The sequence below is a fragment of the Myxine glutinosa genome, chromosome 8, assembly GCF_964187855.1.
Source record: "Myxine glutinosa chromosome 8, kmMyxGlut1.1, whole genome shotgun sequence".
In the NCBI taxonomy this organism is placed as follows: domain Eukaryota; kingdom Metazoa; phylum Chordata; class Myxini; order Myxiniformes; family Myxinidae; genus Myxine; species Myxine glutinosa.
Window position 1 is genome coordinate 148,396,575 of NC_136268.1, and position 25,992 is coordinate 148,422,566.

Here is a 25,992-nt window from a genome sequence, read left to right on the forward strand (position 1 = left end):
AGGGGACCTCGGACATTGAGGATCTACGACCTTGGCAATGGGATCGAGGAACACGCCAAATACAAAGGCCTCGATGGGAATGAGAACCGAACTGTGCACAGAAGCTTTGGTGAGGCAAATGGCTGAGCACGTGGTGCCTGGAGTTGCGTGGATCATCTGTTACACGACTTGGCCTTGCGTCGTGTTGGGTTTTGCCAACCCCATCATGCCGAGAATGAAAACCCGAGCTTTGGCGACTCCCTTATTACCTTGTTCGACCTGCATGGGACCGAGCTTCATGGAATCCAGTACCGTGCTGAATATAACAGCTTCGTTGGCAGCTTTGGTGGGGGGAGGAGGCGTCTGTAGTTGCGCCAATCGACATACGTTTAAGACGTGGCCTGGCGACCTGGCCTTGCTTTGCGGCTTCCTGGGGAGGGATGAAACCAAGGAAGGATGAGACCGAGATGGATGAGATTGAGACAGCTTGAGACGTCCATGAGTTATACGTGGTTCCTTGTTCAGGTGAGGATAGATGCTTCACGACCAGGGAAGGCTCCGTTTAGTCTTAGAGACTTGTGAGTGGAGATGATGATCAGTGGTGGCGGCCCGTGCACGCACACACACACACACACACACACACACACCCAACAGAGCAATGGGGTGAATAACCCTAGGCTGCTTTAGACTGGAGTCAGCATGAGGAGCTGTCCGGGCAGGACAATGACAGGAAAGCAGTTGCTTTGAAAGTGAAGGCAGGAGCAAGGAGGCATGTTCACAAGAGCAGACAGAGCCTCCTCACAGCAAGAGCACGAAGAAGCAGACAAATATCATTGAGCGTGCACCTTTATTTCTCAACTCGCCCCACAGCAACTCTCCAACCACCACCCTCCACCACATCCCAGCCAAGGCCAATCAATCACCAGTCGCACATGGGTCTCTGTGCACTGACGTGACCACCAATTATGGCCGATGGGTTGGGGTGATGGTCTCTACACCCGGGCACAGTGGATCAAAATGTCCAACCAATCGCCGCCAGGAGACTGTCGAAGGCCTGCCTCACATTGAGAGATAGCCTGGGAGGGTGGGGCTTTCTCCTCTCTGCTGGTGGGAGAAAAATGCATCATGCCCCTTAATTGCACAGCCCAGTCAACATGGGGGGAGGGGGAGGGGGAGTGGGAGGAGAGAAGGTGGACAAGACCTCTTAACCTTTCTTGTCAGAGATAAACATGGCTCATCCCCCTGGCGAGGACAACTTAATGCTACCGCATCCATAATACCATTCAAAATGTCCCCAGACTATACAAACCAAATGGTGGTTAAGGCCATTTCAATAACTACTGCTACCTACCCCATAAATGCAACACAGCCCTCTGCACTGGACCATAGGTCCCTACTAGTTAGCCAGTTAAGAGGAATCATCGTTCATTTTTTCAGGAAAGCACCAAATTTGGCACAGATGTAGTATGGATCTATACAATTGTTTTCCAGAGGGGCGCCCAAAAATTCAGAACCCCTGATGGCCGCCATATTGAATTTCAACATGACCGCCCTCTGTGACCTATTTCCCTTAATAACTTCTATACTATGAGCGATAACACCACAGTTCCAGTGTCTTACCCCATGCTTTCATGGTCTCTGAATCCAATGGGATCAATTGCATAAAGATTGGCATCCATCATCTTTAATTTCAAGATGGCCGCCATGGTGTTTCCATTTTCCTTGAATCTCTCATAGTATTTTAGGTAAAATTTAAATTCCAAGTGATACACATTGTTCTATTGGTCTCTGATAACAATGGAATGGTATTAATTAATCAAAGTTACATGGGGTAAGACACTGGAACTCCCCTCAGGAAAACAATTGTATAGGTCCATACTACAACTAGCACCAAATGTAATGTTTCGATACTATAGTATGCCATGTAAGACGTGTCTGCCACAGCATTTGAGTGCCATTATTTAATTAGTTTATCTAATCACAATCTAATCAATAATAATAATACTTTATCTGTGTAATACATGTCCATTATGTCACTTTTATTTTATGTATGAATTATATATTTTTTTTCAAGTCATATTTCTTTCTTTCAGATTGAGAAAATGTCCAAGAAGTTCACCCTGGTTCAACCTCACCCTAGTGGGAGCCATGATGATCCACCAGACATCCCATCAACTGACTGGAGTCTATGTGTCCTTTGTCAAGGGACGACATCAGAATCGCTTCAACAGCCAAAGAGGGGCACACGCTTGGATGCTGATGTGAGCTACAAGTTGTTGGATGGTCAGCTGAAGTTAGCACAGGAAAAGGGCTACGGTCCATTCAAGATCGACCTCGATCGCATTGATGACGGCAATGGCATTGAAATGACATTGATATCGAACACTGCATCATAGCATAAGTCCTGCAGAAGTAAACTTTCTGTCTCCAAAATTGATAGGTATGCCTCTGCCAAGAAGCGGACATGAGATGGATCAGAAGCACAGCAGGGAGGTAGTCCAGTGACGCTATGCTGTAATGCTGAAAGACACTCACTTGCTAAGAAAACTTGCTGGAGGAGATATGGTGGCTATTGAGGCTAGGTATCACAAGCGGTGTCTAAGTGCACTTTACAACCGTGCCTCTAAAGTGTTCTTAGGTCATCAATCTAACAAAGCAGACAGGGAAGAGGATCAAAGGTGTCGTAGCATTGCCTTTGCTGAATTATTGTCTTACATTGAAGAGGCACGGAAGTGTGAGCAGGGTCTTGCCACTGTCTTTAGGTTAGCAGATTTAGTGAACATCTACAAAGACCGACTGATAGACCTTGGTGTTGGAGAGGATGTGAGTGTGAATTCCACACGTTTGAAAGACAGCTTACTGTCATACTGTCCATCCCTGTCAGCCAGTAAAAAGGGTAATGGTGTGATGCTAGCTTTTGACACTGATGTTGGGGATGCTCTGAAGAGAGCTTGCGAAAGCGACTTCGATGCTGCAGCTATTAACTTGGCCAGGGCAGCACAGATAGTGAGAAGACAGATCTTTCAAGGGAATTATTGTTTTGATGGGACTTTCGCAGATGCCAGCATTCCACGTTCTCTCTTAGCTCTGGTGACCATGATTTTAGAAGGTCCGAGCATTGTGCATCAGACAGGGAAAGAGGAGTCAGTTGCAAAAGCAGGTAGGACTATTGCACAGTTGCTTGCATTTAATAGTGTGAAATCAGCAGCAAAGGAAAGGGAAACCGTTCGCCACAACAGAGACCGAGAAAATCCGGTACCAATCTACATAGCATTAAAAGTACATTCTGAAACGCGCAGTCGGCAGCTCATAGATCGCTTCTATAGTCTAGGACTGTGTGTGTCGTACGACCGCATCCTGGGATTGTCAGCGAGTGCTGCAAATGCTGCTATTCAACAGTTTGAAGCCGATGGTGTTCTTTGTCCTCCCAAGCTACGCTCTGGCGTTTTCACGACAGCACAAGCAGATAATATCGACCACAATCCCAGCTCGGTGACTGCAAAGGATTCCTTCCATGGAACTGCGATATCGCTCTGCCAGCACCCAACAGAGGATGATCCTGGAGAAGACAGTGGAAGATTGATAATATCGAAAGAGGGACCCAAACAAATTCAACCACTCCCTGCAACCTACACAAGTGTGTTGCCTGCTGATGGCTTTCCAAAACACCTCTACGCGCCGAAACTGCAAGGGCCTGTAAAGGCAATGTCTGATGCATGGGTGCAAGACAGAAAGTTGGAGACAAACTGGTTGGAGGAACTGAAAAGATGGTATGATTCAGGGAAATCAGAGCATGATGAGTTCATATATTGGGCTGCATATCATGCTGGCCACCTACATCAGATGGTGAAGCCGAAGGCGACCACAGCCTTGATGCCAATGTTTAGAGAAAAATCAACATCTGTTGCCATGATCACTCACGTCATAAAAGTTGTAAAGGCTGCCACGCAACTCCTGAATCCAGAGCAAGTACCAGTCATCACGATGGATCAACCCCTCTATGCACTTGGCAAGCGGATACAGTGGAGTCATCCTGAACTTTATGGTGAAGACAAATTGGTTATGATGTTGGGGCCACTGCACATGGAGATGGCTGCCCTCAAGACAATTGGTGATTTCATGGACGGCAGTGGATGGACGAATGCCATAACCAAGGCTAACATCGCTACAGCGGGTACAGCTGATTCTCTAATCCATCTATGCAACTATTGGTGACAGCGTGCTAACATCGCAACCAGATGCCGACATCAAGAACCTGAGCCCATGTACACAAGAAGAAGCGGATACAAGAGTCCTTTTACATGTCCTGGATGCCGTGAAAAAGGGGAGAAAACGGGTATTGATTCGAACTGTAGATTCGGATATTGTGGTCTTGGCAATAGCACACTACTTTACCTACCAGTCACACGGTGTGGAGGAACTCTGGATTGCCATTGGCACTGGTAAAAGCTACCGCTACCTTGGAATCCATAAAATTGCCACCGGCCTTGGCCGCAGGAAGTCCGAGTCTTTGCCATTATTTCATGCCTTCACCGGCTGCGACACAGCGTCATTTTTTGCCCAAATTGGGAAAAAGACAGCCTGGAAGGCTTGGGAGGCATACCCCAGCATCACGCAAACCTTTCATGCTCTCGCTTATAGGCCATCTGTGGACGCTATTACTATGGAACTACAAGGCATAGAAAGATATGTTGCCATCGTCTATGACCGGACTACCGAGATAAAGAGAGTGAATGACATGCGCCGACACTTGTTCACGAAGAAGGCAAGAACAATTGATCACATTCCCCCAACAGCAGATGCCTTCGAACAACACCTAAAACGTGCATGTTTTCAGGCTGGACACGTATGGAGTCAGGCACTTGTGCCCTACCCAGAACTTCCGTCACCAGCTGATTGGGGCTGGATGAAAACAGGGACTTCTTGGACACCAATTTGGACCACAATACCACTGATACAGGAGGCATGTTCAGAGCTTACAAGCTGCCATTGTAAGTCGGCCTGTAAAGGCAACTGTAAATGCTCCAGGGCAAATCTGCCCTGCACATCACTGTGTGACTGCGATGGACAGTGCTTGTAGTACTACGCGTATGTGCGAGAGCCTCCACCTTTCAAGTGCCCACAATATTTTAAGTTAAAACTGCAACTGTGTGTAACTTTGATTAATTAATACCATTCCATTGTTATCAGAGACCAATAAAACAATGTGTATCACTTGGAATTGAAATTTTACCTAAAATACTATGAGAGATTCAAGGAAAATGGAAACACCATGGCGGCCATCTAGAAATTAAAGATGATGGATGCCAATCTTTATGCAATTGATCCCATTGGATTCAGAGACCATGAAAACATGGGGTAAGACACTGGAACTGTGGTGTTATCGCTCATAGTATAGAAGTTATTGAGGGAAATAGGTCACAGAGGGCGGTCATGTTGAAATTCAATATGGCGGCCACCAGGGGTTCTGAATTTTTGGGCGCCCCTCAGGAAAACAATTGTATAGGTCCATACTACATCTGTGCCAAATTTGGTGCTTTCCTGAAAAAATGAACGATGCGCCCTATTTTTCGGTCTTAACTGCCTAAGTACACCAAGCTCACCCGAGGTCAGGCCTTAACATTTGAATAATCACTAATTATCTTAACAGAAAAATTAGGAGGCTGTGGAAGCCAAAGCCCTCTAAACTAGACTACACACAAAAACAAAACAATTTCAAATTAAATAAATTCAGAAACAATGGCACTGCCCTCTCCCAGGTCATCAAGGGAAGGAAATAATCCAAGGGCAGGGAGAGAGGGCTGGCACAAAAACAACACACAGACCTAGGTTAACGACAATCTTTAACAACAATTTGCAAGTTCACCAGTCCCTCAGTGGTCTTCGTACAGAGGAGCCCAATCCCAATTTACAACTCCCTTAACGAACAGGCTCCACGTCTCCCGGAACATGGATGGAGGTTCGAGTGACCGAGTGGTACCTTTTCATTAAAAGACACATCACAGTTTTTTATTTCTATTTTTGTGTGGTGGCGGGGGGGGGGGGGGGGTGGGGGGGGGGTGCAACATAATCATCCCACCTCCCAGCTTCCTTGCTGTGTCCTCGCAGGAAGTGGTCACCAAAATGGCTTTCCGTGACCTAACCATGATAACCAAGGGCCTTCCTGCCGCATGGTCAACTGATCCAGAGCCTCCTCCGAGCAGATTCCCTTTCTAGTTGTTGCTGTAGCAAGGTGAAGTGAGGCAGGGAAAGAGCTCCACATTTATTTATTTTTTCTTTCTTTCTCTTTCTCTTTCTCTTTCTCTCTCTCTCTCTCTCTCTCTCTCTCTCTCTCTCTCTCTCTCTCTCTGACTGAGAGATTGCACCACCTGCAGACACACCCAACCTCCACCCACAAACCTCACAACAACATAATCTCTCATCGGTTGCCAATCATCTTCTAACCACCTGCCATGCAGGGTTGTATGTGTTCCAAATATGCCATGGCCTGCACACACACACACACACACACACACACACACACACACACACACACACACACACAATAGGTGATGTTATTCCATTTTAATTTATGATGTTCACATTTCTACACATTTCAAAATGGTGCAACATGCTGACACCTATAGCCACCTCCAGCCTGTTACCCATACAAACTCCCCAACTCACCTGCACTCATGCATATCAAAGCTTGGTGAGTCGTGACAGTGGGAAAAGGTCTTCAAATTTAATTTATTCTCCAACTACTCACTGGGGAGATTTTTCAATTGCTGTAGTGTCTGGTGTGCAGCTCATCTTCTTCTTGATCTTTACATTTTACCCCAGAGCCCTTTGACTGAGATAATGTTTCATCCAATTACCAAAGGACTATCTGTGGCAAGTTATGTGGACCCACCTTGGCCTTGTCCAAACTTACTTTCATTTAGCAACATAACTTGCATAGATGCTCTGGTCTGGTCCTCTGTTGGCAGTACCAACCAACACGTAATGATGATGTTCATCCTTAGACTCAGCTCAGCACAGAAGGTCATCAATGGCTGGACAGTCTTATCTCTCGCTCGCCGAGCCTCACAGAGAGGCTTCCAGCTCGACAACCTGGGCAGTTCCCTCCTCCAGCCCCTGTGGCCATTGCAGGTGCCATCACCAAGGTGCGGCTCGGCAGAGTTTCTGCACACGGTCCTTTCTATCACACCTGTAACAGGACTCCTGGTACCACACCCATAATCTAGACTCTAGAGTGATCAGCCTGGAACTGGAACTCAGGTTGCTATTGCCACCAGATTCCCAATGCGGTCCGTCCTGATCAGACAACATATTAAGCTTGGTCACACACAAAATTGTGTCAGTAAAGCCTCCAGCCTTGCTGATGTATCCAAGTTTAAGAAGGGGATCTTTTCTGGTGATGCTGGCTGAATTGTCCCACTGTCATCGGAATTCCTGAACCAGGAGTCCTGTATTGTTGCTCACACAATTTAGGAGCCTCAGGTGGCCAAACATAGCTGCTGGTAGTAATCTTCTGGGTTCATCTCATCTCGTTTGAGTGTGAGTAGCTGTCCCAGGCAGGAGAATGGCAGGAAGGCCCTGAAAGCGAAAAGGCTGGAGCAAGCAGGCAGGCTCACCATGGCACAGCATCCCAGTAGCAAGCAAGAACATGAAGAAGCAAAGGAAAAGTGTGTCCCAGCATCAGATGCATGCCTTAATGTCAAGTGCGAAGTCTCTCTCCCCATTCATCCCCCACACACTCCCAACACCGCCCTCCACCCCCGAGGCCAACCAACCAGTAGTCGCAGGAGGGTCTGCCCACACTGACGTGTCCACCAATCATGGCCTAGGGGTGTTTCTCGCCCTGGGTATAGCGGACTAATCACTGACCCAGGTGTCCAAACAATAATGGCCCAGGGACGGACCAAGGCCGCCTCTAATGTGTTGACAGACAGTTTGGAGGAGAAGCCATCTCCTCTTCATTGATGGAAAGGAAACATGCGTATCACCACCTTCACTTTCCTAACCTTGCCAAATCGACAAAGGGGCGACATGTTGAACAAGATGTTGATGTGAAATTGACTCCTATGGGTTAGCATTGCTTAGTATAGTATAGTTAATTCCTTAATTAATGTGTTAGAGTAAGCATGAGGTAATTAATTGTGATATTAAATATGCGTTGCTTTGTATGTCTCGACGATGTCCGCCCTCCCCAGTGTATGTGTCTAAAAATTGTCAACCATATGAGCCGTTATTTTATGTTCTACCCTTTGTAATCTGTTCTTTGTCTCTTTTTAGCACTCTGACAGGCCTTGAAGCTCTAGTTTTGACGCAAAAATGCCTGCTGGTCTTCCGTGAGAGGAAGGGGGAGTGACCGTTTGAAGTGACCAGTAAGAGATGCCATCGCAGTCCTTCACCCATCAAACCGGACTAACGTCCAATGGTGAGTGAGAGGGAAGAGTGTGGTGCATCATCACTGATTCACGGGGCCGAGGCCATAAAGGGCTGAGCGACCACAGAAGCCGGAGATACCTGGACTCTGCCTTAGGAGAAGCTGTGTCGGTTTGCAGAGCTGCGCACCAGAACCTTGACCCCACCCAGCCAGCCATGCCTTTCCACCTCCTGCCTGGTGCCCTAACTGAATGCGGACCGCAGCTGCTGTAACGATGTCTGCTGCAAGGCTGATTTCCACCTGCCACCGACAACAGTTCCTGCTGTGTTCCTGCACAACGAGGATATTTCTTCTCTTATCAATCCCTTGCTACTGTGTATCTGCCGTGGTATGAATGGGGTCAATTAAGATAGAAAAATCAAATCTCCTGTTAGTCGTTTGGTACGTGGGCAATGGATCTCTATGATCAGTAGTGGACAACTGGTTTTATTAGTTGATAAATTGTTGTGATTGCTTGCTTCCTCTCTCCCATGACCATTATTATTATTATTTTTTGCATACAAGATCGAGGCTCATGTAAGAGCTAACATTGATCACAAAAAGACAAACTGACACGTAAAGCATATGATAAAGCGAACGGGAGACAAGATGGAGAGCAGGGACATCGGGAGATCTGTGGGAGGGTGAGGGCTTGGGGGGAGGAGGCACGGAAAGGGGGGCGGGAGGGTGGGAGAGGTATAAAACACATGGACTATATTGCTGACTGTGTGCCGATCCCAGATCTACAGGTTGATGAAGGATCTCCTATCACCGGAAAAACCCCACGACAAGTCATACGCTGCACTGGTTGAGTTGGTGCAGAAACACTACTAACCCAAGCCGGGGAAAATAGCCGATGTCCCAGACCCACCCCTTCCACTCACCATGTCGATGTAGACAATGACAATGCAGAAGCAACAGGTCGCATGCTTCACGTAACCAACAGCACATCAGGCGCTACCACAGTTGAAGGTGAGAATTATTCCGTTTTCTCTGTGGACACTAGGAATACTGAACCTCCGTTTTTTGTGATGGCGACAATAGATCATTCCCTGGTGGAAATGGAGATTGATACTGGTGCTTCGAGATCTATCATGTGTGAAGGCATGTTCACCTTGCTGTATCCACAGGGTGGGGTTCCGGAGATCACACCTGTGTCGACTAAACTGAAGATAGTAGGGTCAATATACGAAAAAAACTCACCTAACCCCAAAAACATTGATACAAAAGGTTTTTCAATGGATTCTGGTACCATTGGGCATGCTAAATAACATACTAAAAATATAGTAACATCTGACTTCCGGAAAGGGGTCATTTTCAAGATGGCGTCCAAGATGGCCGCCGGGAGCTTAAAATGGCCATATCTCAATTATTATTCAACCTAGAAAGGTGGTTTTGGTGTCTAACCCTAGGTTTTAGGGCCCAAGGAATCCAATTGAATCAATAAAGTTACCATCAGTTAATTATTTATTGACAAGTCCAAGATGGCATCCCAAGGTGACATCCTGATCCACTAAAATGGCTCTGTCGAATAGTAGTCAACCTAGAGAGATTTTTTCAGTGTGTATACCTAGGTTTAAGGCACCCAGGAAATCATCAAAATTACTTAAATAAGCACAAAGTAATCAGGTAATCCAGTAAGCCAGGTTTACCAGCCCATTAGGCATTTGTTGTCTTATACAGTTAGTCGCTATTCAGCATCATCCTCCGACTCCTCTGGAAGAAACATGTTATGTGGATTGTCACATTCTTCAAGTTGGCACGGTCCACAGGCAGTAGTACATGGTAGTCCATATCGTCTACAAGAGCAGCGGAGTGCCCTGCAGGCTATAGCTGGGAAAAGTTGTGTACATTTCTTTTGGAAATGTCTAAAAAATATGGATTTTGTTTATGCATACATGTACCAAATAATATACTTATTCCTTTTGAGATGAAAATAAATTGTTTGTCAGATTTTTCAGTCCCCCTCCCCAATATAAAATAGTCTGTCCCTTGCCATAACCTCTCAAGCTTTGTACAAACCTTTGTCTGTAATGATCACTGAATACTGTGGACTGGAGTCACAGGTGGCAGTGGTGTCGACACATTACACTCTTATCTCCAATCTGAAACACACACTTGGTTCATTAGCTGGTGAGTCGGAGGATGACGATGAATAGCGACTAACTGTATAAGACAACAAATGCCTAATGGGCTGGTAAACCTGGCTTACTGGATTACCTGATTACTTTGTGCTTATTTAAGTAATTTTGATGATTTCCTGGGTGCCTTAAACCTAGGTATACACACTGAAAATATCTCTCTAGGTTGACTACTATTCGACAGAGCCATTTTAGTGGATCAGGATGTCACCTTGGGATGCCATCTTGGACTTGTCAATAAATAATTAACTGATGGTAATTTTATTGATTCAATTGGATTCCTTGGGCCCTAAAACCTAGGGTTAGACACCAAAACCACCTTTCTAGGTTGAATAATAATTGAGATATGGCCATTTTAAGCTCCCGGCGGCCATCTTGGACGCCATCTTGAAAATTACCCCTTTCCGGAAGTCAGATGTTACTAGATTTTTAGTATGTTATTTAGCATGCCCAATGGTACCAGAATCCATTGAAAAACCTTTTGTATCAATTGTTTTGGGGTACAACCACATATTGACCCCTCTAAGATGTATACCAGCGAAATTGTGCCTGTAATCGGCTCAGCCATTGTGACCGTCGAGTATGATGGAGCGTCCCACGCTTTACCATTGCTTGTCACAAAGGGCACGGGTCTGGCTTTGTTTGGCAGAGACTGGTTGAAGATCATCAGACTCAACTGGCATAATGTGAACAGTGTATCCACCAGTGCTGGATGCGCATAGATTGTTCACAAGTATCCTGATCTATTTCGTGTAGGTGTGGGCACTTTTAAAGGCACCAAGGTTAAGATTCATGTGGACGCCGAGGCTAGGAATTTTCCATAGGGCAAGACCTGCACCGCACTTGATGCGAGCAAAAATTGAGCAGGAGCTCGATCATCTTCTGGATCAAGGAATTATCGCTCCCAGTTGAATACCTCGACTGGGCTGCCCCAATTGTACCCGTGCTGAAAGCTGATGGGAGCTTACGTATCTGTGGGGACTACAAGACTACCATAAATCGTCATTCAAAACTGGATGGGTATCCTCTGCCCAAGGCCAAGGACCTGTTCACGGCTCTCATGGAAGGTGAGACATTTACAGGGTTAGACCTCACTAATGCTTATGCACAAATGGAACTTTCAGACAAATCTAAAACTTTCACCTGTATCAATACACACCATGGACTGTTCGTGTACAATCGATGCCCTTTTGGCATTCGGTCCGCTGCGCCCATTTTCCAGCGAAAAATGGAGAACTTATTAAGAACCGTACCCAGCACGGTTGTGTTTCAGGATGATGTATTGGTGACCGGTCGGTGAGCCCAGGAACTCCTCCAGAACCTGAATGAAGTGCTAAGCTGTCTGTCCAGTGCAGGCCATCGTCTCTGTCATGAGAAATGTGTCTTCATCGCTCCTGAGGTTGAGTACTTGGGTCATCGCATCACGCGGAAAGGCATTTTGCCCCCACCAGGTAAAGTGGAAGCTATCATGAACGCTCCCGCTCCCACCAGTGTCTGAGCTTCGGGCTTTTCTCGGAATGTTAACCTACTTTGGTAATTTCCTTCAAAACCTGAGTACTGTCTTGGAACCGTTGCACATTTTGTTGCGCAAAGGCATTCATTGGAAATGGGGTTCTGTTCAAGAGAAAGCTTTCAGGGATGCAAAAACCCTGCAATGGACGTAACGATTGCTTGTACATTACGACCCTATGAAAGAGCTCACGTTGAGCTGTGACAGTTCATCTTACGGAGTAGTTTGTGCACTATTGCAAACCAACTATGCTGGTCTTTTGCAACCTGTTGCATAATATGCATCGAGGAAACTGTCAAGTACGGAACGTCAGTGCGGGCAGGTTGAGTGCAAGGCACTTTCTTGCATTTTTGGAGTAGGTAAAATGCACCAGTACCTTTATGGCCGACATTTCATATTGGAAACTGACCACAAACCCCTCCTCGGTCTGTTGGGGGAGGATAAGACAGTATCACCGACTTCATCTCGTCGGGTACAACGTTGGGCTCCAACCATTGCTGGTTATGACTACAATCTAGTGTACAGGCCAGGACGTGAAATGTATTGTGCAGACGCATTGAGTCGGCTACAGCTTCCGCAAACCATTGAGGAACCACCTCTACCTGGTAATGTTGTTCATCTGCTGTCTCAGGTTGTTCATGAGAAAGCACCTGTCACTGCAAAGCAAATTGCAAGAGGTACGAGCGACGATCCTACATTGTTGCATGTCAGACACTGTGTCCTGTCGGGCAATTGGTCATCTTGTGCAAGTGAAGCTAAGCTGTATCTAAACAGGAAGGACCAGTTGTTAGTTGACGTGGATTGCCTCCTTTTGAGAGTCGTATCATCATCCCACCTAAACTGCATGAGACAATATTGTCAGAACTACATGATGTTCACCCTGGGATGGTCACTACGAAAACTATAGCCAGAGCTCACGTGTGGTGTCCAAAGTTAGACGATGACATAGAAACCTGCATAGGCCTACATCATTGTCACACATGTCAGGTTAATGCTAAGTCACCGCCGGAAGCACCACTTCAAATGTGGTCATGGCCAGGTGAACCTTGGTCGAGGTTACACATTGAACATGCTGGACCTTTCTTAGGTAAGTTGTTCCTTGTCGTTGTTGATGCCCACTCAAAGTGGATTGAGGCTGTTGTTGTACTCTGAACAGGATCGGGCATTACAATCGAAGCCCTACGCAGTATGTTCGCCATTCATAATATTCCTGATTGCATTGTATCGGACAATGGTTCATCTTATACCAGTGTAGCGTTCCTGAGCTTTTGCAAGCAAAATGGCATCAAGCATTGTACCTCTGCTCCATACAAACCTGCCAGCAACGGCCAGGCTGAGAGGGCCGTTCAGATCATGAAGAGTGGACTAAAGCGTGTTACGGAAGGGACCATACAAACTCGCCTGGCCCGAGTCCTATTGAGTTATCACACACGACCGCATCATGCTACTTACTGGTCGTTCTCCTGCATCAATGCTAATGGGCCGCGAGTTAAAGACCAGGTTGTCACTTGTGCACCAAGATACAGCGGCCGATGTGAAATTAAAGAAATTCCTGCAGAAGCATTATCACGATCATACGTCTGTGAATCGTGAAATTAATGTAAACTCGTGAGATACCCGTGCTACGTACGGGTGGGAGGCCAGAAGCCAACAGGCAATGCAGATACGGCGAATGCTAAAGCATGAAACCAATAAATTCCACATTCCTGTAGCACCCTCAGTCACACGTCAGAAATGGACAGCAAGTTCGTGAAGGACTTCCATGAAAAACGTTCCCGTTCGCAAACAAACGGGTACGTTCACATATAGAAACATTGATCGTGGGTCCGTGGCGAATCTGCATATGGTGATCCGCGAAGTTCACCTTCAGAAAGTAGAAACCATCAAAGCATGTCGTCATTTACTTGAACGCGATATATCTTTTTTTGCATTCCAAACAACATAACTCCAATCACAAATTAATCACAAAATAAACTTTTAACAACATTGTTAATGTTTCCTTCATTGTAAAAACTACCAAGTCAACAGTTAAAAGGATTTTGAGCCAATAGGTGTTACGGCCTCGGCAAGATCGATGGAGACAGCGATCTGTTGGCTTATACACCGCCCAAGTAGCTATGTGGAATTCTCTCGTGTAGAGATTAAACTCACGTCGTTTGAACTTTGGCCGAGGTCATTATTTACTTTTAATGATGTTTATATACGAATCAAAAAGAAGATAATTGGTTTTGGGTCATCCTTTCTGCATATCTCGTGGGATTGTGAGTTGGAGAGATGACCGTGATGGTGGGGAGGGGGTTGGCATTCTCTCAAGCAGGGATTCAACCCACGTCCTTTTAAAAGGTCTTTGTCCGAGGTCACCGAGTCTGATCTGTGCAGCTGTGCAGCGTTCGGTGCAGCCGTTTGTGCGGCACCCGGGAAAATAACGTTATGCGGGAGCCCAAACCTGAAAATGCTGGAGGCCAAAGCTGAAATTGGAAAAACAATATACCCTATTTTACTCCAGGAGATCCCAGGATTACCCACCCAAAATATCGTTGTAATCGGTTCAGCTGTTTTTGCGGTACCTTTGAACGGACAGACAGACAGACAGACGGACAGACATTTGGTGAATTATAGTAAGATGATCCTGTGTTTGTTCTCAATGCCGGCGTTGGTGAGAAGTGGTTGTCTGGGATAATTATCGAGAATGTTGGTAATCAGATTTTCCTTGTCAAACTGTCTGATGGTAGACCTCAGCCTAAGCACCTTGATCAACTCAGGTTGCGTCACACCAAACCAGTAGAACCACCTGTACTTGTACCGCTACCAGTTCAACCATCTGAGAGAGTGCCTTTATCGCCCCTCATAACCACACCTGCACCTGTAGAACCTTTACCAGTAACGTCCCCGACCAATGGCTTTCCAGTCGAGGATGTTTGCAACATGCACTTATCACTGTGAGCAGTGTCATTACCGAACCACCACTTGCTGTTCGGCATTCGAGCCACAAATGTCGTGCGTCAACGCACCTTGATATTTAAGGGGGGAATTGTAACATACTGTGATGTCATATCCTTTCCCGGGCTCCGCCACATGTTGGGCACCCTGGTCCCTGAGTGCCTTTTCCGGTGTCGTCACTTCCGGGAATAACCGCTGTTTGGACGCTTGCTTTGTGTCTCTGAATCCCTCGATTTGCGATGCCATCAATCTCGTAAGGAGTTTACACTCACCATAATAAATATACATGATATTCGCCGGTTCAGCCGAAAGCGATTTTTCTTCGAAAATGGATTCTTGAGGATACAAATTGGCTTAAAAAAAAAACAAAAAAAAAAACATTGCCCCCCCCCCCCCCCCCCCCCCTTAACCCGCTATAGGGGACACAAACAGTTTCGAAGAAAAATCGCTTTCGGCTGAACCGGCGAATATCATGTATATTTATTATGTAGAGGCCTTTATCCCCCAGGGCCCCCCAAGAGGAGTCCATCTTGTAACTTCCATGTTGAAGGACCAATTCTTACAAATGATGTGTCACATGAAAGCTCTTCTCAAGACCAAACTATCGTGCTCAAAAATATGCTTCCCTAATGACCTTAGAGGGCCCCTTTGCCCCCTCCCCCAAGACATTTCAGAAATACGTCAATCACTGATTTATATATAAACATGTATTGAAAATGATATTCAACGTTCACAAAATGTACTCGATGATGAAAAGCATTCACCTTCTGTCAATGGGTATCCTCCATATTGATTTTTTTCAAACTTCACTGTTGTCCAAGCTCAATTTGATGCCGGAATGTGGGGCATCAACAAGACAAGGAGGCATTTCTCGGCGCTGCCAACCGACCAGGCGTTGGAACAGGAAATCACAGAACTTAAGGGAGCAGGATGGGTGATTGGCCTGACGAAAAGGCATGCGGCAATGTTGAAATAGACTGATTGTACCGATGGTGGAGCTCTCCAACAATTTGAAGATGGCGCTGGTTTTCAATGCAGACGTCTTTCACCACGATGAGAACCCAGCCTCACAAGTGCAGTTTGAGACATTCCTTCGATAACTTTTGGTGGTCTTGAGGCCAAACAACCCATTTATGGAATGTTCCAAAGACCTCGTTACTCTGGATGGATGATAATGTCAAAGCGAAAATGGTGCACAAGACACGGTCCAGTTTGAAGAGGAAGCTCAGAAGCAATACGAAGATGACAACAAACTGATGTGAGAAACCGGTGACCTGAAGCAAGCTGTGAGAAATCTGAAGCTAAACTTTTACCAGGGGAAGCTAACAAGGAAGAAAACAGCAGCGGAACAGAAAGCCCAGATGTTCAAGGGCCATGCATCCTTGCTGAGTGCCTTGGTGGTGTCCTTCACAACTCGACAGGAGAATCTGCAAGTGGTCTTTGACTCTGAGTTGAAGGAAATACCAGTGGCTCTCACTGCTACCACCACTAGTAAGTCGGATCTCTTTCATTGGCTACTGGCTGAAAACCCCTTAATTTCTTCTGACAAAGGGCCCTCCTTCTTCAACACTGTCATCATTGACGGATCTTGGTGCCGTATCACATTCAACCAAACACCAACTCAGCATTCAAGGATTTTGAAGATATGTTCTGCTCCTTCATCCAGGCTCAGCTGGCAACTGCATGCACTTGGATGTGATCTCCGATCGCTACTTTGAGGAGAGAGTGAAAGGACTGATAAGAGACATGACAAGAACCAGAATAAGACAACGCATGACATATAAGATAAGAGTTCCAGCCAACTTTGTGGGGTTCTTGAGAGACTTGAGTTGAACCATCTACTTGCCACAGCTTGATCCAAGATCCAAATCCTTATACACAAAAACCTCTTCATCACCTCTTCCTCATCAGTCATCCACATTGGATCAAGTGTCCAGATAGAGGGAGACAGGAAGATCAGGAAGAGGCTAACAGTAGGATTATGGTCCACGTCATGAATGATGTCCATCATGGGACAACTTCTGTGAGAATCCAACAGGGGACTCTGAAGTGGTGGCAATTGAATGCAGTCAGTACCATCGAATCGATGACGATGGAGTGCCGATTTTGATCCAGTTCATTGTTGGTGGAAACATTACTTGGATCAACATCAAAGAGCTCTGCGATTCTCTGGGATCAATAGCGAAAGCTCTCCCTCTCTTCCATGCATTCACCAGCTGTGATGTTACGTCATCCTTTTGAGGAAAAGGCAAGGTAACCTTCGCCAATGCATTGAAAAGGAACCATTGGTTCACCATAGTGTTCTGGCAGGTGGAACACTTCATGGGGTCGAGGAGGATTGTGATCTCTTTTGAGAAATCCAGACGTTCTTGTCAAGGTGTACGGCTCAAGAGAAAAAGAGACACACGACATCAACATTTTCAGGAAGTAGGCATTCTGCCAAGAAAAGATGGATATGTCTCAAATTCCTTCCACAAAAGATGCCCTTCACCAACACACCCAACGCTCCATCTTCCAGACTAGTATTTGGATGTCCTTCCATGAACAATTGCTCCCAGAGGTGCCCAGCTAAGTTTGGGTGGAAGAAGAACTCCTCTCCGGCCTAGCTCCCCCTGGTCTGTCTGTGCTCTGCCCCCCGAATATTCCTTCAGGACGCACAAGATCTGCCAGCAACCCTCTTCTGGTGAAACTGCAAAAATCAAGACTCTCTGCTCACCTTCGCTCTTTCATTCCTCTTTTCTCCCGCCTCTGGAACAAACTCCCTCACTCTCTTCAATCCCACTCCTCCCTCCAGGTCTTTAAAACAGCTGTTCACCACCATCTCTTATTTCCCATCCATCTCTTATTTCCCATATGTAAATCTCAGCTCAAAAAAAAAACAAAAAAACATTTCCTTCTCTGTTCTCATTCGTTTATTCATTCTTATTCGTTCATTCGTTCTTCGACCACGTGTTTCTCCACCATTTCCCCAGATAGATTGTCAAATTTCAACTCGTTATTTTATTGTCCATGCGATATTGTTTGATTATAGTTAGTTTTGGTTTGAATTTCCTGTAACTCGTAATTAATTAATCGTGTTCTGCTCCTCGTGTGCGGCCTTGTAGTTGTACCCCCGTCGGTGTTTGTTAACTTCAGCGTGTTTTGCTTGGCTCTTAGTTTTTTCCCTTCTACCCCGAACATAATACTCTGTCTAACGTTCTAAATCCCCACCCCCCCGCCACCCCCCCCCAAAAAAAAAAAACAACCAAAAACATTTATTTTCCTTTCTCCACGTGTGCTGTTGTCTCATCCTGTATTTTCTGTCCAGGTGTGCTGTTCGCCCCGCCCCCATTATCTCCTTGCCATCCACCGTTTGACCTGTTCATGTGACTTGTGGTGGTCCCTCTCGGCTCTCCCCCCGTTGGTATTTTGTGCATATAAGATTGTTCACGGTTCTGTTTAAATATTATTTAAGTATGTTTAACCTTTCCCCTTCAGTGTTTTACTCAGTGGTATTTTACAACACGCTGTTTTTCTTCCTATTTAAAAGGCTTTTCTCAATTTCCTCTCCAACTCATTCCACTTCAAAAAAAAGAAATTCAATATCTTATACGTCTCCCTCACTACATGGACTAAATTCACATTCATTCCATCCCTCCTCCATCGTTCTGAATCGGATTGCTAACTTGAAAATCACAACAAACTCAATTTGTTTTCAATGTTCGTCTTTCATTAATCATCCACTTTCTAAACTCCCCTATTGCCCCTCCCATCCAAATCCCCCCCCCTTGCACCTACACTCCTAAACTCCCCCCTTGCCCCTCCACTCTTAAACTCCCCCCTTGCCCCTCCACTCCTGAACTCCCCCCTTGACCTTCCCCTCCTAAACTCCCCCCTTGCCCCTCCCCTCCAAATCCCCCCCTTGCCCCTCCACTCCTGAACTCCCCCCTTGCCCTTCCCCTCCTAAACTCCCCCCTTGCCCCTCCCCTCCAAATCCCCCCATCACCCCTACACTCCTAAACTCCCCCCTTGCCCCTCCACAACTAAACTTCCCCCTTGCCCCTTCCCTCCTAAACTCCCCCCTTTCCCCTCCCCTCCTAAACTCCCCCCTCACTCCTCACCTTCAAAACTTCCCCCCAACCCCTCCCATTCAAATCTCCCCCCATATCATTCCTCTCCAATTCTCCCTCCTCCCCCCTCCTCCTCAAAGCTGCCTCCTCCCCACTTCGTCTCCCTTCTATCTCATACCTCCACCCCCCCCCAACCTTCTACTTTCCTCTGCCCCCCCTCATACAACCCCTCAATGTGCCTCATCCCTTCACCATCAAACCTTTCATCCTCCTCATCCTTCCCTTTCTTGGAACTCTTCTGCAATCTCTGACACACTATCAACTGCTCTCCCTACCTCCCCCTCTCATCCTTCATCTTACCCTACTCCTCCCCTCCCCTGTCCTGTACCCGATGCTCCCCCTCTCTCTTCATTAACGGTATGGACCTCAAACATCCGGGGCCTTCGCTCAAACCTGACTGATCTCTCCATACAGGTTGCTTCTGACAATCCAGACTTGATCTGCTTAACAGAGACTTTCCTCCTTCAAGATGTCTCTGATTCCTTAATATCTCTTCCTGGTTACTCCCTCCTCCGGTATGATAGACCTGAGCCTCGGCCTGGTGGTGGGGTGGCTATCTTTTTCAAAAACTCTCTTCCTCACTCTCCTTACACTGCCCTCTCTCCTCCTCACCCCCAGGAGTACCTCTGGCTACGGCTTCCTCTCCGCTCCCACCTTTTGTTCATATGTGTTCTGTACCGTCCCCCAAACAGTGATGAGTCCATCTACATTTCACTGTCTGACAACATGGACCAACTTCTATCCACTCATCCCAACTCTCTCTTCCTCATATGTGGTGACTTCAACTGTCATCATGCCACCTGGTTGGGTGTGGGTTCCTCTCTCACCAGTCATGGCACCTCAGCAAAGGACTTCTGTGACTCACTGGGATTGACACAATCTGTCAATTTCCTGACCCGGATCTCAGCCAATGGAGTATCTTCTCTTCTAGACTTGATTATGACAAACTTCCCTGCTAATGTCTGCTGCTCTTCTTCTGTTCCAATCGGTTCTTCTCATCATGTGCTTGTCAAAGTGGACATCTCTCTGGCCATTCTCAGAGAGCCTCCTCAGCGTCGATGAGTCTGGCATTTCACTCAGGCCGACTGGGACGGTCTTCAAGCAGCCATCAATCGTCTGGATTGGTCTCCCATCTCCACTGCCTCTGACATCAATTCTTCCTGGGAATTCTTCCAAAGCAAACTGATCTCTCTCATGCACAGATTTATCCCATCTCGCCTTCAGTTGTCTTACCCTTCCTCCCGTCCATGGTACACTGAATCTTGTTGTGAGGCAGTTGCCCTGAAACAACTTGCCTTTGCCTCTTGGAAGGCTAATCCAACTGAAGGCAATCTCAGTTCCTTCCACCAAGCTCGGAACAAGTGTGTGTCAACCCTCAGGAGTGCCAGGAAGCACTATCTCTCCTCACTCAAGAATGAACTCTCAAACCTGTCTCCTTCCTCCAAATCCTGGTGGCGTCTGGTCAAATCCGTTTCTGGTGTTTGTTCCCCCTCCATCCCCTCCCTTACCTCAAATGGCCACACAGTTGACATCGCACGTGACAAAGCCGAATGCCTCAACTCTGTGTTTGCCTCAAAATCCTTAGTCCCAAACCCATCTCTCTCTGTTCCCACCTTTCCCAGTCGAACCCAACTGGTCCTGGACTCTGTGTCCTTCTCTCCTGACAAGGTGGAGGAGTTTTTGTCAAACCTCGACTCTGATTCTGCAACTGGACCAGACGGCATCAGCCCACGGGTCCTAAAATCCTGCTCTGCCGCTCTATCTCACCCTCTCTCTGTTCTTTTCACCCTATCTTTTGCTCAAGGTCATCTGCCAGCATCCTGGAAATCAGCAAACATTACCGCTTTACACAAAAAAGGTGCAAAAACAGATCCTTGCAACTACAGACCAATCAGCCTGCTCCCAATTATCAGCAAAGTCATGGAATCCATCATTGCTTCGGAGATGAAATCTTTCCTCTTCTCCAATGGCTTGATCTCTGATCATCAATTTGGTTTCAGACCAGGTCACTCTACTCTGGACATGCTGCTTCTGCTGTCTCAACAATGGATGGAGGTCCTCAATGCCAAACAGGATATCAGAGCTGTCTCCCTTGACATATCACATGCCTTCGATACAGTCTGGCACCCAGCTCTGCTCACCAAACTCTCCTCCTATGGTATCCATGGAAATCTCCATGCATGGCTTGCGGACTTCCTCTCTGGTCGTAGTCAACGTGTGGCCCTGAATGGATTTCTCTCATCTCCCCTTCCTGTTCAGGCTGGAGTTCCCCAAGGCAGTGTGCTGGGCCCTGTGCTTTTTCTGGTCTTTATCAATGATCTCTCCGACTCTCTGGAAAATCCTCTCTATCTCTTTGCTGATGACTCCACTCTCTGCCGTTCCATTCCTCTTCCCTCAGATCGGCAGTCTGCAGCCTCCTCACTCTCTGAAGACCTGGACAAAATCACAGACTGGTCAAACAAGTGGAACATGTCTTTCAATCCTGACAAATCTCACACTCTTACTATGTCTCTCCGAAAAGATCGACTGGACAACCCTCCCATCTACTTTCTCAACAATCCTCTCCAAGAAGTTCTGTCGCTCAAGCTTTTGGGTCTCACTATCTGCCATGATCTTTCTTGGGAAAACCACATTTCCAAGCTGACCTCCAAAGCCAGTCGCCGACTGGGCATCCTCCGTCGTGCGAAGTCCTTCCTAGGCACACTTGAGCTCCTCACCACATACAAGGCTTTCATCCGCAGCTCAATGGAATACTGTTCTCCCCTACGGGCTGGTGCTCCTGCCTCACACCTGGCTCGGCTTCACGCTGTTGAATCCAAAGCTTTCAGAATCATTGGAATCTCCCACGATGAAGCTATCTCTGAGGGCCTTTCACTCACTCACCGCAGGCAGGTAGGTGGTCTTTCTGTCTTCTACCGACTCCTCTCCGGCCTTGCTCCCACAGCTCTCTCTGTGCTCTGTCCCCCAAATATTGCTACAGGTCGCACAAGATCTGCCAGCCACCCTCTGATGGTTAAACTGCCGAAATCTCGGCTCTCTGCTCACCTTCACTCTTTCATTCCTCTTTTCTCCCGACTCTGGAACAAACTCCCACACTCACTTCAATCACACTCCTCCCTCCAGGTCTTTAAAACAGCTGTTCACCACCATCTCTTATCTTCCCACATCCAAAACCTTGATCTTTTCTACCCCCACTAATTCACCCCAGACCCACCTTGTTTGAAATTCCAACTTCTTTCCTGGAAGTCCTGGCAGTGTCCATATGTTTTATACCTCTCCCACCCCCCCCCCCCTTCCCATGCCTCCCCCCAAAGCCCTCTCCCTCCCACAGTTCTCTCGATGTCTCCATGTCTCTCGGTCCCTGCTCTCAAATGTTGTGTTTGTGTCCTTCCCCCTCTCTCCCCATCTTGTCTACCGCTCCCGATGTTATTTGTTTTATGTGTCTGTTTGTCTTTGTGTGATTAATGTTCGCTCTTTCACGAGCCTCGATCTTGTATACAAAAAAAATAAAAAAAAATAATCAAAAACCTTGAACTTTTCTACCCCCGTTAATTCACCCCAAATCCACTTTTTTTTCTTTTGAAATACCGACTTTTTCTTTCCTGGAAGTTCCAGCAGTGTGCATTTGCTTTATATCCTATACGCTCCCACCCTCCCCCTTCCAGAGATCTACCGACTTCCCTGTTCCCTACTGTTGCTGTGCTTGTGTGCTTTCCTCTCTGTGGCGTAATGGTTTAAAACGTCCATTCTGAGTCTGGAAGGTCTGCGGTTTGATTCTGACCATGGCCGAGTGATGCCAAACATTAAAAATGGCAAATACTGAATGCTTGATGCCCAGCATTTAAAGGAAAGAGCACTTTCAAACAAACCCAAGGAATGGCACCAGAGGTGGAAATTCCTACTTATAATGGAACCACTAAGTGGGGAGAGAAAAGCAACACTGCCATAAAAGATGGCATCACTGGTACCGAGAGTGCGACAGGAAATGACGTCACTTGCCCCAAGCTCAGTGGCTGTCTAAAGTCCAGTGTTGTCTCATATTTGTATACATGTGTATGTATGATTTGTGTATTCACCTCCACTGCAATACTTCGACCACATGAACAAAAAAGGTTGGTATTTGGTGTTTGCATCCGTTGTGCAATTAGGCTAAAAATTAATCTCTACCTAGTTGTAAACTGTCATGTCGGTGTCTCACAGGCAGGGCGGCCCAGCAATGTGTGTCCTGTCCCTCGGATGGACGAACTGGGCTTCCCTGGACAATAAAGATCCCACGGCATCCTTTGCGAAGAGTAGAGATCACGTCCTCATAATGTACTCATTCATTCAACACAACGTTTTGCCTGCAAGTACCTGGATGACTGTTGAAAATCGTGTTGGGAATCGAACCCAGACTCGATCAGCTAAAGGACAATCGCATTCAGCACAAAAAAATTAAATAATTTAACAACATGCACTTATCACAAGGGCTGTGCACGACTTGGTTACACGGATGATTATCACAAAGCAAGTAGTTAGGACAGTGTGTGGCCTTGCAGGACAGACACTGGGCTGGTGAGTGGCTGAGGCGAGCAACGGCCATTGTGTTTGCACACAGCTGCTGTCTGCAGAATTGGCAGGACCAGGCTGATGGGCCTCCCTGTACAGGCTGATGGGCCTCCCTCCCAGCACCCACCCAGCAGGGGACAATGTCCACATTTACATGCATACATTTAATTAGATTAACACACCACACCTGGAATAAATCAACGACAAACCATCTATACACCCTGAACGTTTCGCTAACACGAGGTAAAAGGCATAATAACAGGAAAGGTGTTTATACTTGTATTAACACAAAACAAAAACATAATATTAGGGTTCAAATCACGTCCTAAGTATAATTGATAAAATCTCTAAATAAATAAATAAATAAATAATTTCGTGAATTTCATGGCAATGCTGCAAATATACAAAGATAATAAAAAATTAATATTGTCGAGATCCTTGCACAGAGGTGAAAGTGATGAACAAATAAATAAAAATGAAATAAAATCACATGGAGGAGAAGAAACCCGTGATAAGCGGGCTCAGTAAGCTTGGTAATGTCCTTTTTTAACTAGGTGGGTGGGAGAATGTTAGAGTTAGGGTGTGTGGGAGTCATTGGATTGTGTTGCTGATGTATATATACATATAAAAAAAATATATGTATAAATTATGTAGATCGACATGTATATATATATATATATATATATATATATATATATATATATATATATATATATATATATATATATATATTGTTACGGATCTCGGGGGTCGGCGCTCCCCTTATCAAAGGGGGGGGGGGGTTAATCCCCTTGTCCTTTTAGCTGGCCGTCCCGAGTCCTGGGAAGTTATAACGCTCCTTCCGGTCGGTATTAGCTAGAGTCATTGGTCAAGGTAGTCCCAAATACCTACTTACTAACCCAACCGTAAAGCAGGGAAATAACTCCCGCTCGAACCACGGATAAGATGAAAAATGCCGAGCGGTTGGCAATCCGCGATCCGAGCCGTTAACAATGACTAAACCCGATTCTGAGCGGTTCCGATCGTGCCACGCTTACCCAATGGAAGAAAGGACGGATGCGATCGGATTAGGAAAAACCAAGAAAGAACAAGGTAATTTATTTACAAATATACAGAAAGAAAGAGGAAAGAAAAGGATGTACAGGAAGAAGAAGAAGAAGAAGAAGAAGAAGCAGGACACAGGGCAGTCTTAACTTATGACCCCAGACAAACAGACACACTCACACGGGGATTGTAGCTGGTAGGGTGGAAGGTCCAGGTCGATGGTCCAGGTTACAGTCGACTCCGTCCAGGCTCCGGTTCCGCGGGCGAAACCCGGCCGGCAGCTCCACGTGTCGTTGGACACGAGCGGACCTTACATATAGGCGGGGGGGGGGGGGGAGGGAGGAGGCTGGTGCCCTTCAGCGTACGTAATAACTGCACCAGCGTGCCAAACGCACCCTCTCCAATGTTCTCTTAAAAGCGCCAGTGAGTGAATCCTCTGTTGTAATGCGCGGGCCTCCAACAAGTCCAAACAAGCCCTCAAGGCCGTTACAATGCGTGCTCTCTCACCAGTCCTTTCAATCACGACAGTCCCCTGCGCAGTCCGTGAAAGAAGTCCCTTCAATGCGCACGCCTCCAACAAGTCCAACCAAGCCCTCAAGTCCATTACAATGCGCGCTCTCTCACCAGTCCTTTCGCCACTGCCGTGTGCACGCAAGTCCTTCTGTAGGCGAGCTCTCTCATGCAGTCCTCTGAAAGGGCTTTTTGTTCGCGCTTATATCACGCGAGCCAAGATCACTCCACGCCTCATAAGGCCACGCCCGCCGGTGATATTCCCTCGGCCCTGGTTGGCTGGTGGGGGCTTACCGGCCACACCTTTGACGGCTGGTTGACAGGCCACACCTTGTTCTTGGCGTTCCACCCCCTTTTTCATCGGGCCGACCACATGGTTAATGGCGGCGCTTGAGCGAGTGCTAAGGCAGCGAACGTTGCTGGCAAGGAGCGTAACGGCGGCGCTTGGAGAGGGAGGTCGCAAAATGGACGAAATGAAATGGGACCTACTCCTTATTTGATTTATGCAACGCAGATTCAACTATTGGAAACATGGCCTTAACTAAAACACATAATAATGAAATAACTGGAATTTCTAAGGTGGCCTCCGTGTTGCTGTGGACTAACTAGGGGTGCAACCTTTAACCTTTAATGTCATATTTACAAGTTATTTATTTACAACAAGTGTGGGTTCTAAAACCGCAACACTGCACCCTCCCTTTTTCCAGGCTCAGCCCGAGCCGAAACAAAAGGAACTATCTTTTAACTTAGTGTGGCATTTAGGTGTGGTTACCCTCTCCTTTTAACCTCACCCTGAGTGCG